Genomic DNA, 13,024 nt, shown 5'->3' on the forward strand with positions numbered 1-13,024 from the left:
GGAATACAGTCAACATTTTGAGGCCGTATGACTCTTCATCAGAACTAAGGAAAAATTGAAATGACATGAAATATAAGCTGATTGAGGGGGGGGGGGTGGGACAGATAGGGCTGGATAGAGGGCCAGTGATAGGTGGAGGCAAAGAATTGCCAAAGATGTCATAGACAAAAGGACAAAGGGGTGTTGATGATGGTCATATTAGCTAAGGAATGTGCTAATGGTGACATTAAGGGTAGAAAGCAGGACGAGCAAGTGACAGATAGCCCTAGTGGGGTGGGGTGGGGGGGGAAGGGATCGAAATAGGCTAAAAGGTGGAGATAAAACAATGGATGGAAATAAATTTAAAAATATTAGAAATAGGTGGGAAAAGAAAAATATATTAAAAAATATATTAAAAAAAAGATAAATTATTGGAAAAGGGGGGATCGGAAAGGGGGTGGGGATGGAGGAGAGAGTTCATGATCTGAAGTTGTTGAACTCCATGTTAAGTCCGGGAGGCTGTAAAGTGCCTAATCGTAAGATGAGGTGCTGTTCCTCCAGTTTGCGTTGAACTTCACTGGAACATTGCAGCAGGCCAAGGACAGACTTGTGGGCACGAGAGCAGGGTGGTGGGTTGAAATGGCAAGTGACAGGGAGGTCTGGGTAATGCTTGCAGACAGACCGAAGGTGTTCCGCAAAGCGGTCACCAAGTCTGCGTTTGGTCTCTCCAATGTAGAGGAGACCGCATTGGGAGCAGCGAATGCAGTAGACTAAATTGAGGCAAATGCAAGTGAAGTGCTGCTTCACTTGAAAGGAGTGTTTGGGCCCTTGGATGGTGAGGAGGGGGTAAGTAAACGGGTAGGTGTTGCACCTTCTGCGGTTGCATGGGAAGGTGCCGTGGGAGGGGGTTGAGGTGTAGGGGGTGATGGAGGAGTGGACCAAGGTGTCCCGGAGGGAACGGTCCCTACAGAATGCCGACAGGAGGGGTGAAGGGAAGATGTGTTTGGTGGTGGCATCATGCTGGAGTTGGCGAAAATGGCGGAGGATAATCCCTTGAATGCGGACACTGGTGGGGTGATAAGTGAGGACAAGGGGGACCCTATCATGGTTCTGGGAGGGAGAGGAAGGTGTGAGGGCGGATGCGCGGGAGATGGGCCGGACACGTTTGAGGGCCCTGTCAACCACCGTGGGTGGAAAACCTCAGTTAAGGAAGAAGGAAGACATGTCAGAGGAACTGTTTTTGAAAGTGGCTTCATCAGAACAGATGCGACGCAGGCAAAGGAACTGAGAGAATGGGATGGAGTCCTTACAGGAAGCAGGGTGTGACGAGCTGTAGTTGAGGTAGCTGTGGGAGTCGGTAGGCTTGTGATGAATATTGGTGGACAGTCTATCACCAGAAATTGAGACAAAGAGGTCAAGGAAGGGAAGGGAAGTGTCAGTGATGGACCATGTGAAAATGATGGAGGGGTGGAAATTGGAAGCAAAATTAATAAATTTTTCCAGGTCCAGATGAGAGCATGAAGCGGCACCATGCAATCATCGATGTACCGGAGAAAGAGTTGTGGGAGGAGGCCTGAAGTGGACTGGAACAAGGAATGTTCCACATACCCCATAAAGAGACAGGCATAACTGGGGCCCATGCAGATACCCATAGCCACACCTTTTATTTGGAGGAAGTGAGACGAGTTTAAAGAGAAATTGTTCAGTGAGAGAACAAGTTCAGCCAGACGGAGAAGAGTGGTGGTGGATGGGGATTGTTCGGGCCTCTGGTCGAGGAAGAAGCGGAGAGCCCTCAGACCATCCCTGTGGGGGATGGAGGTGTAGAGGGATTGGACGTCCAAGGTGAAGAGGAGACAGTTGGGGCCAGGGAACTGGAAATTGTTGATATGATGTAGGATGTCAGAGGAATCGCGGATGTAGGCGAGAAGAGACTGGACAAGGGGAGAGAGAATGGAGTCAAGATAGCAAGAAATGAGTTCCGTGGGGCAGGAACAGGCTGACATGATCGGTCTGCCGGGACAGTCCTGTTTGTGGATTTTGGGTAGGAGGTAAAAGCGGGCCGTCCGAGGTTGGGAGACCATGAAGTTGGAAGCTGTGGAGGGAAGATCTCCAGAGGAGATGAGATCAGTGACAGTCCTGGAAACAATGGCTTGATGTTCAGTGGTGGAGTCATGGTCCAGGGGGAGGTAGGAGGAAGTGTCTGCGAGTTGACACTCAGCCTCTGCGAGGTAGAGGTCAGTGTGCCAGACAACAACAGCACCACCCTTGTCAGCAGGTTTGATGACAAAGTCAGGATTGGACCTGAGAGTACGGAGTGCGGCAAGTTCAGAAAGAGACAGGTTAGAGTGGGTGGGAGGAGCAGAGAAATTGAGATGACTGATGTCACGCCAACAGTTCTCAATGAAAAGATCAAGAGCAGGTAAGAATCCAGGGGGAGGGGTCCAGGCGGAGGGAGAATAATGGAGGTGGGTAAAAGAATCTGTTGAACGGGGAGAGGACTCCTGTCCAAAGAAGTGAGCACGGAGACGAAGGCGGCGGAAGAAGAGTTCAGCATTGTGTCGAGCCCGAAATTCATTGAGGTGAGGGCATAAGGGTATGGAACTGAGTCCATTGCTGAGCACTGAACGTTCAGCATCAGAGAGGGGAAGGTCAGGGGGTATGGTGAATACATGGCCGGGGCTGGGATTGGAATACGAGATGGGGTCAGAGGGATGGGCGGGGGTGGAGGGTCCTGGATGGGCGTTGGTGTCGATGAGTTGTTGGAGCTTGCGTTCCTTTGCACCTGAAAGAAAGAGACAAAGTTTCTTGTTGAGGCATTGGATGAGACAAAGAATAAAATGAAATTGGGGGCAAGGACAGCTTAGAGATAGGGTGAGTTGGTGCTGCTGGAGGGAGAGGTCAAGTGTGTTCATATGGCGGCTCATGGCACTGAGTGTGGATCTCAGGATGCGACGAGAACAGCAGTCCGAGGAGCGTTGTATGTCCCGAAGATAATCTGTAATCCTGGTTGGGTTCGAAACATGAGGGGTGGAACTTCAATTGATGTAAACTGCCAAGCTTTTGTTTAAATTCAAACCAGGCAGGTTGACTCTGGTCAAGACATTGCCATGGGGAATGAAATAGGGAATGGCTGTCCCCAAGCGCTTGTTTAGTTGAAAAAGGCGCAACGCATGGACTTGCTCCTTCTCTCTGCAAAGGACAGGGCCCTGTGTGTAAATGTATGTAGCTTCTAGCTTGCGTAAGTAACCACATTAAAATCACGGGGAACAGACTTGGTGGAACGTTTCAGGTAACTTCAAATTTTGTTGGCAGATTTCCCATTATAGGAAAGAAGATAAAACATTTTACGTTCTGCAGCAACATAGAAGGATAGGCATCATAACTTCCGCTTCTGTTCCAATATTCTGGAGTAACTGCCAAGTTTTCTGCTAGCACAAAAAAATCCAGCCCATTACCTGCAAGCATGGGGTCAATTTCAATACGTATGATGGTGACACTCAGCTTTACCTCTCCACCAACATCCTTGACCATTTGTTTTGTCAGACTGCATATCACGTATCATGTTGCAAGCCAGAATTTTCTCCAACTGAACATGGGAAAAAGCTCCCAACAAAAAAATACTCTGTATCCTTCCACTCAATTCCATCTCCTGTCCTGCTGTTCAGTTAGGCTGAAAATGATGATGCACAACCTGTAAGCCCAGTTTAATTCCGCACCCAGTTTCTCATTAAATCCATATACTTGCACTTCTGCAACATTGCTCACACCCAACTCCATTTAATCCCCTTATTCAAAAACTATGCTTTTGTTACCTCAAGTCTCAACTTCCTGAATATTTCATTTACTAGCCTCTAAAGCTCCTCCTAACAAAATCTCCAACTGCTCTCAAACTCTGGCGCTCACATCCAGCCCTACACTAATTCTCATTTGCTTGTTACCCTTCCTTTTCAACCTCCATGAGCCCACTGTCCTTTAAATCACCAAAGTCAAAATGCTTGTCTTCGCTTACAAATTTCTTCATGGCCTCACTGACCAAGCCTGCCTTATTGTCTCCTTTTGTGGTTCAGTGATAAATTTTGTTTGATAATGCTCCTGTGAAGTGCCTTGGGATGCTTGACAAAGGTAAAGATGCTCCATAAAGGCGAGTTGTTTTGTAATTGTCATTGAGCTCTTTTGACTGAGAAATTTTCAACTGCTTCTGAATCTCAAAGTCCTACTCCTAGCGGCAGCCTACAGGGACTTGACGCCATTCCATGGCTTGATGACAACTGCACTGCTCTTGGTTAGCATCTGGGCACTGGGACTGCAGAAAAACAGCCCTAAAAAGGCTTCCTGAAGTTCTGTCTCTTTGATTAGCCCTCCTAAATCTTCTATTACTATTGTTGCCCGTAGTCTCCTATGTAAAGTTCTTTAGGTCCTTTTATTACATTATCAACATTATTAAATTGCAAGATTTTTATCTCTCCCTTGTTACGTTCCTCACTCCCATTAAGCATGTCACATTTTTTAATCTGGCTATTACCCACATCCTATTCCAGTTGCTGATCAGCCTCCATAAGGAAATACTTTCTTATTCACAACCTAAACTTGACCTTCACAATGCCAAACCTCTGCCTTCACTTTAGAATTGTTCATGGAGCATCATAATGGGAAGAAAATCTTAGGACTTGATTTCCACGACCAAAGCAGGTAGCTCAGGAAATTTCCCAACTCGGCAGAACTGTCGCAATTTAAAGGGTTCCAACTGACCCAATTTTCCCTCAGGGAAGTGGGAGAGGGATTGAGCTGGGCCTGCCATCCCCAGAATCAGATTGTAAACTGCCACAGAGGAGGGCAAGTGCTGAGGCAGAGAGGTTAGAGGGCCCACCTCAGTTCTCTGGAACTTTGTCCCTGTTGTTTTAGAAGCTGTTAGGTTCTCTTGCCCTCACCCTCACCCCATCTCAGCTCCCTACTCATCCCATGTTCTCTCATACCCCCATGTCACCTCCATGCCACCTCATGCCCCCAACAATACCCCATGCCCCTTCATTGCTCCATGTCTCCTCCATAGCCATTCACCCAGTATCCACTATGGAAGACCTCAGGAGCTATGTGGAGATGAAAGAAAAAACTTCTAACAATCTAATACAGCTGTCACTCATACACACTTGACATAGAAAAAAAACATCTCTGTCCTGAAGCCCATTCACAGCTTTTAAATCTTTTCAAGCAGTTAATCTGTTATAAAAACAAAGAAACTTCTGTTCAGTAGCCACATCAAAGACAGTTAATCTTTTAGTAACATCTTTAAACTATCAATCAAACTGTGCACTCAGAACTCCTTCTGAGATAATTGTAGCTTTTGAAACTCAGCCAAGCATTCATCATAACATAATAATAACCTTTTGGGCACTGTCAACAAAGAACTCTATTGAAACTATGGAACAGGTGGTCATGTTTTTTTCTAACCTACACAAGATGGCCTGTCAATCAAAACAATCCAGCAGGTATTTTTTAACTTTCACTGACAGCTTAAGCCTGTTTTTTTCCCCCAACTTTGAAGAGCAGGAAATTTTACAAAAACTTTAGCACAGAGCCAGAACTGTCAGAACATGACACTTAAAAAGACCTTATACGCCCTCAAGGGCATTTACGCCTACTCCACCAATTTGTAACCTCCACACTATGGGTTAAAGTCTTTGGTAGAGCCAAAATTAGACTTGTTTGAACTAGGCTCTAAGTTCAAATGAACAAATGAAATAGGTTTCACACTCATGTGAATCATTCCCCGACCCTTACCCTGCTGGCAAAAATTGGATCTGTCAGAAATGGGGTGGAATTTCCACATCCAGGTCCAGCCCGCTGTTTTGAAAGGTCCGCAGAGTCTTCCCAACTCCATGAAAATCCAGCCCTTGATTCTTTTAAACTCAGACATTGTGACTTCGGGAGAAGATCAGCGAAAGTCCTGGATGGTCCAGATAAGCAGGATTTCTGTCATTGTTGGGCCAAAGTTGTGGTAATTGATTGGGGGAATCCGCCAGGAAATTCCTGGTGTTAATCCCTTTAAAGTGAGTTTAGATAAAATAAAGAAAAAAGCAATGTTGCCAGATGAAAAAGACATACAGGATTTGGCTGTTCTTCCTCTGCAGGAAAAACAAGTGGGAATCATTCCTCCATGGTTATGTAATAGAATTTAAAAGTGTTTGTTGTTAATGTCATGAAGCTACAAATGTCAGTGCCTATCCCTTATTTAAATGTGGGAATAGTAGAGTTATTCACTCTCATTTAGTTGCTATGACAACTGTGCACATTCACAGATTAATATTGTGGGTAAATGTAAAAACTTGTTTATTGAAAGCCATTAAGAGGATTACAAACCAAAATAGAGTTTTAACTATATCTATATAATTAAAAGTCTTGCATCTAGTGCATGTCTGTAATGCATTAAAAAAAATCATACTTGAAAGTATCACATATGCAATGTGTATGCGACACTTCTATTCAATTGGTTTAAATATCAAATTCATAAATAGGAACACATCACTTAATTGAATGGTGCTGATTGCCTGAAATACGGCTAAGCACTTATGATAGAACAAGTAGCAAACATTGCAAAAAGCAAGTAGCAAAGAGATGAATGAAGGAAACTGCAAAAAAAGCTTAGAGAAACTTAACTAAAATGTGTATATGCAAAGAATACAAGAAACAAAATTGGGGTCTAATTGAAAAGCAGAATACTGCAAATGCTGAAAATCTGAAATAAAAACATCGGTGGAGAGAGAAACAGAGTTAAAGTTTTCATCCAATGAAAGGTCTTTGGCCTGAAACGTTAACTCTATTTCTGTCTCCACAGATGCTGCCAGGCCTTCTGAGTGTTTCTAGCATTTTCTGTTTTTAAACAAAATTGGAGAACTGGAGTCATTGATTAAAATAAAAAAATCATCCCGCACATCAATAACTGAAACATGGCAGCTGATGGTTTTCAGACTTTCAGGAGTGAGCGGTAAAGCATATGTTAGAGGCAATGGCCCAGATTTTGCTGTTGGAATGACAGTGAAATTATTAGCGTTCGCCATCAGTATTCTGTGAAACTGACAGCAAGTTGGGGCATCGACACATGTGCAGCTCCTCCACAGGTTGTGCTATTGAAGTCCTCTTAGATGGAAGTCACTTTGATGTGAGCTTCCACTTTTAATAATTTTAGTTTCTCTGTAAAAACCCTTGACAAAGTTGGATCTTGTATGAATTGTAACTGAGATTTTAATGCCTTTCTATGTTATAATCAATGTTCCCACTAAACTGCACTGGTGCACAGCAGTGCAGCAGCCTGGGAGGTCCCGTGCAGGCCTTGTTTTGTGACATATACTGTGCGTGAGTGGCCAACAAAAAGATTTAAAGTGACTGCATGCTGAAAAAACTGGCCACACAGAATAACTAAATTTTAAAGGGAACATTGGTCATAATTATTCCTGAACAATCTCTCTGATCTCAGAAAGCTAATTTTATATTTGTGGAATATCAAGTTTCTCCATTAACATAAAAAAACCATAGATTTTTAAAACAATAAATAAAATGTTTAATCTTGTATGTTCCAATTTTTATTTTGCTCTCTATAAAATGATTAAAACGTGAAGGATAATCAGCGCCTTTTACTTCCTGATTTGTTGTTTGTGAGTATTCTTCATTGTGATTGGTTGCTTGCCCTGCTACTGTTGCTACGTGCCAGAGATCCGCTGTAGCTGATGTTGGAATGAAGTTGACGTCAGGAAAGGTGAAACCTACGACAGGTAATCGCTAGACCTTTGTGGGCAGCTTTCTTCAGGTCAGTGGCAAGTGCCGTCACTGACTGCAAAATCCAGGTCAATGGGGTAGAAATTTCTGTCAGGGCTCCACCATTTACTTTGTTTCTCTGAGAATTATGGCACTCACATACTGTACTTGTGGTGAATGGTAAAGGGAATTCCACAAGGAATTCCACATAGTCCTAACACAGAAGGATTTATAAGCTGAATTTGTTCAATTTGAATCTCTTTTAGATTGAGCTGATGAGTGGCAAAGAATCAGTTACGTTTTTAGAAGTCTACCAGACTGTTTATTACGGACTGCTAATCAAGAGGTAAAAAATTGAATGTTAAACTTACAAATTAGAGAGGTCTATCTTAAAGAAAGACTTACAATTGAATATTTTAATTATCCAAAAACAGTCTGAGATGGGGCAGTGTTTGTTATGAGAAAGGGGAGGCTTTTTTTTTTGCAGTTTGGTTAGGGCTGTGTTCTTAGCCAATGTGCTACTTCTCCATCACTGAAGGAAGCATTACTTGAGTTGATGCTGTGGACTGAAATGGAGCAAGTACGCAGGAGATAGAGCAACATTTGGGAAACTGTGATCACAATATAATTAGGCTCGGGTAAGAATACAGAAAGGAAAATTAACAAGTCGAGGATAAGAGGATTGACTGGTAAAAAAGGCAAATGATAGAGAGATCAAAGGGACCCAACCCCAATTAAATTGAAGGAAAAGATGGTAATTGGAGCTGTAACTCAGCAATGGGAAATTATTTAAACAGGAGATGAAAAGGATTCGAATGAAATACACTGTATTTTTTAAAATAGTGAAAAACAAAGGGGGCGTGGGGGTAGTTATTTGGGTTCCCTATTAATTTAGTGTGAATGAGGCCATAGCAAGACAGTTTTTTTTAAACTTACCAGTGAGACCTGTTCACCACATTTTCGAGAGCTTTGAATTAGTTGCCCAGTGATCCAGCTGGAAACAGGTGAGTGCCTCTTTATACCATGTTTTGAATGTTGGCATATTCTTTACTATGAAGATATGATATAAAATGCTTTTAAAACTGAATGGACAAGTCAGCTTCGGTTTCAGTAAGTGTTATGAGGCAAACTGCTTTTGGGACACCTTGTAATTTAGTTATGGGATCAGCTAAAGGCAATTAAATCAACAGGGAATGCTCTGCTGGAGTATGCCATCTAGTGTCTAATAAGGGAATACTTACACATGGCACCTGTGATATGTCCAATTGCAAAGCATGTGTATAAAACCTATTAAAGTCAGGTAGCATCTACTCTGGATACATATTCTTCAGATTGAAAAAATTGAAGGCTTTTCTCAGTGCAATAGCAGGAACACGATTTCCAGTAATGCAGAGATAGTCACGTGCTTGCCCAATGCTAGGAAACTAGCATTTGCACAACGTCAAGAAAAGCCACACAGCCAAATTGGTACAGTGCTGTATTAGTCTTTGCTCTTAAAATGAAACAAAGAACATTTGCAGATAAAAAATTAAACTATTAATGCACTGTGACATTTCCCAATCCTGTTATTGTTGGGTTGCCTCAGAAGACATTTGGTGTCTTACTTTAATAAGAGGTCTGGTTGGAGGCAAAGGTCTTTCCTCGAAAATGCCTTTATTTACATAACTAATTATTTACAAGATTACAGAACATCAGGACAGACCGGGATAGATAGGTTCTTGATTGGTAAGGGGATCAAAGGTTACGGGGAGAAGGCGGGAGAATGGGGTTGAGAAACTTAACAGCCATGACTGAATGGCAGAGCAGACTCGATGAGCCGAATGACCTAATTTCTGCTCCTATGTCTTATGTCTTATGACCTACTGCTCCTCTCTTAGGTTCTTCTCACTCATCTCTCTTTCAGAGTGACATCATTAATACAGAGAGTTCCTTACACACATGCCCAGCAGCTATTATTAGAGCAGTGTTAGTTAATCCTTCACCCAATGCTAACTGCTTAACACAGAGGAAAATTGAGTGAGAATGATTGCACACCCACAATGGGCTTTGCCCGGTTTTAGGCCCATTAATTCAAATGAATGCAAAATGGCGGCTTCTTGGTGCTGACTTGTGGTCCTTCCTAACCCAATTTTCCTCCATGCACTGTTCCAAGCGATAAGAACCACCAATGGGCAAAGGAAAATCCACCTCCACATCACCTGACAACTAGTGGTAAACCCCAGTTTTCTTAGACCAGCAGTTAGGGACTACTCCTGCACCTTAGCCAGCAGCTGGGATAACTGGCTGTATTGAATTTGACAAGATAAGCATCTATCCTTCTTTAGGTCAAATTCAGAGAGTAATGCTGGGACTACTATTGACTTGATAGGGCTGGAATTTTTGCGCCCTCTCGCACCACCCCCACCACCAGCCGAACATGTTTTCGACAGGGGGCGCACATAAAATATGAGAGGTAGTCAGTACTTTCCTGCCCTGAACTGTCCCCCATAATACAGTAGATGTGTGGGTGCGGAAATCAGCTGCCTGCCTGCCACACTTAAATAAATCATTAAAAGTCAATTGAGTTTGTTACCAAGCGAATTAACCGGGATATTATCCCGACAAAGTTATAACATGGCTGGTGTGGCCAGGCGGGCAGAAGTGGGAATCCATTTTTTTTTAGGCCAAGTTGAAGTCAAGCCTGGGGCAGCCCCCCAAGATGCCAATCCACCACCCCCTCCCCGACCCATGTTCCTTGCCACCTGCCCTCCAAAACCCAGCCCCTTCCTCCTCCTGGGACTCTCGGATCCCTCCCTGCCCTAAAAGCCTGGGACTTAGCTGTCTCCAGCAGCCATTGCTCTTATTCTGGCTCCTCCTTGCAGTCCCAGCAGCGACCAGAACTGAGCTCTGGCACTGTGGTACTTCTGATTGGCTGGCACCTCTCGAGGGTGGGACTTCCTGTCCACTGAGGGGTGGAAGTCTCACTGTGAGCTTGTTTAATCCACTGTCAGTTCCTTATGGCTGTGAGGTGGGCTTTTTCCAGGTGTGTCAGCTATTGGCCAAATTTCCTTCCTGGGGCTGAGCAGTCCATCCTCCCCCACCCCACACCAACCCCGCACCTAGTTTTACAGATTTGCTGCTGGCATTTGAAGGGAGGAAAGTTGTATCTTTGCAAATAAAATCCACTTGCTGATAAAGCTGCAAGGGTCAATATTAACAAAATTCTGCCTTTCTTGGACATACTTTGGAGATCCTCCTGCAGAGGGTGGGGTAATGGACTCTTTTTTGAAGGAAACGTCACCACCCTATGAGAAGATGCCAACTGTGAGGAAGGTGCAAAGAGTCTTCCAGAACTGTGGGTGTTATATTTGAGAGTAATTGAGGAAGAGGTTCTCTGCTATCCTGAGTAATGGCAAAGGAAATGTATCCTCCTTTCCCTACAGATCTGGATGCTGCACTTTAAGGGAGATTGAAGGCATTGGAAAGAGTGTAGAAAAGATTCATCAGGATAGTTCCAGGGATGAGGAACTTCAGGTTATGAAGATAGATTGGAAAAGTTGAGACTGTTTTCCTTGGAGAAGACTGAGAGGATATTTGATACTCAAAATCATGAATGGTGTGAACAGAGTAGATAGGGAGAAATGTTCCCACGCGTGAAAGGATCAAGAATGAGAGGACACAGATTTAAAGTATTTGGCAAAAGTTGCAAAAGCAACATGAGGAAAAACTATTTCACGCAGTGAGCGATTTAAGGCCTGGCACACACTGCCAGACAACATGGTGGAGGCAGGTTCAATCAAAGCATTCAAAAGGGAATTCGACTGTTATCTGAAAAGGAAGAATGTGCAGAGTTATGGAGAGAAGGTGGGAGAATGGCATTCAATGAATTTCTCAGAGAGCTGGTGCAGACACAATGGGCCGAATGGCCTCCTTCTGTGCTGTAACAATTCTGTGATTCTGTAATTCTATGGTGACTTTTCATAGTCCAATGAGAATGTGCCTGTGTCTTCAGGAAGAGATCACACAAAACTCATTTCCCCACCTTCACTGCACTATTTCATACAAGTGAGGATGGGAAGCTGTGGGCTCCAGTAACATCTTGCATACAGCAGTTCTGCCGGCATAGACAACATGTTACAGAAATATTTACTGACTTATTTGCAAAGTCTTGGCTCCTGAAAGGAAGTAGCTTAGTTACGGGGGATCTGTTTGGTTGTCCTTATTGAGCACAACCAGAGAGAAAAGAACAGCTACCTTGGAGCAGCTGAAAACACATGAAGTGACCTTAATCTGTACCACAGTTACTCCTCTGATTCGAATAATGTATAGACACAGTCTAAGGTTAAAAACACCTTATAGAGTGGCTAAGATGAAGCGCAGACAAAGGCCTGAATTTTTCAGATGGCGGGGTCTCCCTTCTCACCAACCAAAGAGTCAGTAGGAACGTGAGTGCCTCGAGCCAATTGACACTCAAATGAGCATCAATTGTCTGCAGGCGGGACTTTTGCCCACGCTCGGGTGAAAGTCCTGCCTTAGAGAGTGGCCAACTAATCTGATTGGCCGGCAGCTCTCTAGTCCCTGCAGTGACAGCGCTGCAGTGGACAGAAGAGGAACTTCAGGAAGATGTCGGTGCCTAAGTGCAGGGAGCGGAGGTCAAGGTAAGTTTAAGGGGTCCTAGGGCAGGAGGGTAGGGAAGGCTTGGTGGGGGCACGAAGGGGGCAATTGGGGTGGCAGGGGCGATGCCAGGGGCTGGGAGGGAGATCGAGAGGTCAACAGATCTTAAGGGGGAGGGGCACCCCCAGTAAAGAGGGGGCTTTTGGTGGAGGCGCCTCTTCCACTGCCTTCCTGCCTGAGATCTAGGCCCGTTGATTTTCGAGTTTGCACCACGCCAGTTCAATCCTCCCACCAGCCTAAAAATTGAGGCTGGGTGGGAAACGACCCTTAAATGGTCAATAATTGGCCATTTAAGAGCTTCAATTGGGGCGAGGGCGGTCTTTCCGTCCAAGGCCTTGCCCACCCCGACGTAAAATCGCTGCGTGGTCGGGCCGGGTGGGGGCAAATGGAGGGAATCCCATCCCTTCAATTTCAGGCTCGCCCCCTGCTTAAAAACCCGCCGGTGAGGGAGGGTAAAATTCTGGCCATAGGGTTGAAAGCATTTCAGATATAAAAGTTTATATTTTATTTTCACTTTGTAAAGAGAATGCTTGTTGCATGAAGTTGTGGAAAAGTAATAAGTGCAGAAAAAGTGCTAGGCACCAGCTTAAATGATGAGAATGTGTAACACATTCTTGGGGGGAAGACGTCACCATTCTTTGCA

Source organism: Cetorhinus maximus, chromosome 18 (assembly GCF_964194155.1).
Source record: "Cetorhinus maximus chromosome 18, sCetMax3.hap1.1, whole genome shotgun sequence".
Classification (NCBI taxonomy): domain Eukaryota; kingdom Metazoa; phylum Chordata; class Chondrichthyes; order Lamniformes; family Cetorhinidae; genus Cetorhinus; species Cetorhinus maximus.